The 3,144-nt window shown below is 38.1% G+C and overlaps 1 long non-coding RNA gene across 1 annotated transcript in view; it reads right to left on the reverse strand.

Moving 5' to 3' along the window:
• LOC102260997 overlaps positions 1-2,924 on the reverse strand; it is a 19,425-nt gene extending 16,501 nt beyond the window's left edge. Inside the window, exon 1 of the long non-coding RNA XR_313861.2 lies at positions 2,288-2,924. This is a non-coding gene — a long non-coding RNA (uncharacterized LOC102260997). The remainder of the gene's footprint in view (positions 1-2,287) is intronic.
• Between the last annotated feature and the right edge of the window lie 220 nt (positions 2,925-3,144).

The following is a 3,144-nucleotide window of genomic DNA, read 5'->3' on the forward strand; positions in this document are numbered from 1 at the left end:
AAATTTGATCAAGAAAAAAATATATTAGGAATGAAAGGCAAGCTAGAATTACAGATATTACAAATTTTAAAATCCAAAATTTTATGCCAAAAGTTTTTAAAACTTAGATGAAATCAAGATTTCTGGGGGGACCCCTAGATTTATCTGGAATAAAACTAAGAATTCTGGGCCAAAGGACAAAGCAGGATGAGATGCAATGTTAAAATGTGTCCTTAAATGACAGAGCCACAGAGCAGGAAATAATCTTGGAAAATAGAGACAGCCATGACATTACTGAGCAGAAAGAAGGGCTTCTCCTGTAAGCAGGATAGAAGGACTAGTTAACTCCCAATTCCCAGTTCTGGCAACGTGACAGATGATTTAGCTCACTCCCAAAACTTCCTCCTGAGAAAGAAGGGGAAATCTCCAGGGGGCAGAAACATTGTTTGTATGCCCACCTTGTTTTCTTATAATGCTAACATTGGTCTTCTCAGTAAATCAAGAAGACATAAAGAAAGGTAGTGCACAGGGAGCAGGATTTAAAAGTCCACTGTATAATGATTACATAATAACAATAAGCCCACATTTAAAATCACTTATTAACCATTATTAGCCAGTCACTATGTTAAGCGCTTTCTTGTATTATCTCATTTGCTCTTCATTAAATCTTACAGCTATAATTATTAACTTGATTCTAGAGATGGATAGATGAAACATTTTAGGTTTACAGAATTAATCTGCCTGAGGTTATCAAGTGGCAGAGATCAAAACTGAATCTGGCCCTGGCCAAGTGGCTCCATGGATTGAAGCGCCGTCCAGTGTACAAATGGTTGTGGGTTTGATCCTCGGTCAGAGCACATACCTAGGTTATGAGTTTGATCCCTGGTAGGGGCACATACAGGAGGCAACCGATGGATGTTTCGCTCTCACTGTCTCCCCTCCTCTCTCTCTCTCTCTAAATTAATAAAAAACACACACATATCCTCGGGTGAGGATTTTAATAATAACAATAACAATAATAATAATATAAAAATAAAAGGCTAAAAACTGAATCTGGCTCTGACTAGTTGGTACTTTTAATGAAACATCACCTAACATCTACAGTTGGTCAGGTGCTTTCACACTTATATAATCTGGCCTCTGTAACAAAGAGCTAGCATAAGGCTGGCAAGGTTTACTCAAGCCAAGTTACCATAATACTAAGTACTGGCTAAAGGCCAAAGACTGGCTCTTTCTATCTGTAAAATGGAAAAGGCAGATGATGCCAACTTTCTGCAGAGCTTCTGTGAGAAACAACCAAACACATGAGTATAAGTTCCCTGGGGAAAATTTTGGCTGAAATTAAAAAAACACAGTATTTTCAGGCAGAACCTTTAAACAGTGATATGGATTACATCCCAACTTGTGGAATCCAACCTTCTTCTCAGAAATGACCAGAAGTGGTCAGGAAAACACTGGATGACAGCTCTTGTTGGAGATGTAAGAGAAGCTGGAAGCTCCTATTTCTCTGAATGATAGTGTTGGAACAGCTTATTGAGCAAGACGATGGCTTCTAGGAATGTAAGATATACGCCATTTGGCACCTGTGCTTCCAGTGAAGCCACATGAATATGACCTCAGGACAGCACTTCCTAGGGCCCAAGGTGCCAAGATACTATCTGCAGATCTTAGGATCCATATCTGATCTTCTGTTCTAAGCCATGTAGATCTAAATGATTTCTTATCACTAGTCATACTCTCTCTGCCCAAATTCACAAAACCCAATGTCTGGATTTAGCTCTTTGGTTCACCATGTGGCTAAGATAAAATCATCCTGTATTTTAACAGCAGACAATAATTGGCCATGAAGAGTGAACTTTAAAGAAGACAGCTGCCAAGCAGTTCCAGAACCAAACAAAGGAAATGAAAAACAGTGTCAAGCTCACACAGACTGATGCCATTGTAAGCAACCTCCTGGGTCACAAACCACTGGCATTTAAGTCTTGCTCTAAGTGCCATTTCAATAACTGAGTTAAAAACCAAGCCCAAACCAGCTAGCATGATCCACCAGCAGAGCCAGGCTGCTATGAGTTCAGACAAAGACGACATTCACTTGCCATGCGGTTTCTCAGAAAGCATATGTAAACAGCAGGTTTCCCTGGCAATTTTGGATACGTATGTCTTTTTCAGACTGCTGTTCTTGGCTGGTTTTCTGAAAGTAAAAAGCACAAGATCTCATTATATCCCAAGTACAAATGAATTCAGCTTTAACATACTTGAAACCCAGCTTTACAGGAAAAGCAAGAAATTTTAAACAAAAATAGTATACCTTGTCAAGAACAATTTAGGACAGTCTTCTCACTAGAAACTTCTCGGCATGGTTACCTCAGTAAAGATCCATTAACATGCAACTGCTGTTTACTCTGGCTAGTTCCTGGGCATTCACGTGGCACTGCAGGGTCAGAGACCAAAATACTAATCCTGGTCTCCATTCATCTTTCTTCCAGCACAGGATTATGAAAAGAAACTCACCAAAGAAAGATTGAAAAGCAAACAAGCATGGAGATAGTCCAGAACAGAAGGCAAAAGTCTGAGAATATAGGGTCAGACATTTAAAATCCCAGCTTAAGTCACACAGTCAACACAAAAAAACCAACCTCAAAAGCAAACACAAGGCTCAACTCCTAAAAAAGCCTGGCCTAGTAAGTTAGAATGATCTAAAAGCAACCTAACACCAACCCAAAAAGTTCCAAACACTAATTGCCAAATAAAAGGAGAATGACTAAGTCAATCAAAATAATATAATGTGATGGATTATTATTATGTAACCATGAAAACTAAATGATTATATAATGTTTTTAATGACATGACAAAATGTTTAGGACATGTTAAGTGAAAAAGTCAAGACACCATATTACACATGTAGAATGATCTCAAATGGTAATATCTAAATATATTACAAGATATACATGTACAATAATATATAAGTATAAAACACTGGAAGCAAATATGTTAAAATGTAAACTGCGATTATTGCTGGGGGTGGTGGAACTGTAGGAGAAATGTTCTTCTCTAAGCTTTCTTTGATTTCTAAACTTTCTACAATGGGCATGTATTCTTTTTACAATTAAGAGGGGAAACCAGCATTGCAACATCCTAGAAGAGCAAATCAACACTAACAAGAGG

Source organism: Myotis brandtii, unplaced genomic scaffold (genome assembly GCF_000412655.1).
Source record: "Myotis brandtii unplaced genomic scaffold, ASM41265v1 scaffold333, whole genome shotgun sequence".
NCBI classification, from domain to species: Eukaryota; Metazoa; Chordata; class Mammalia; order Chiroptera; family Vespertilionidae; genus Myotis; species Myotis brandtii.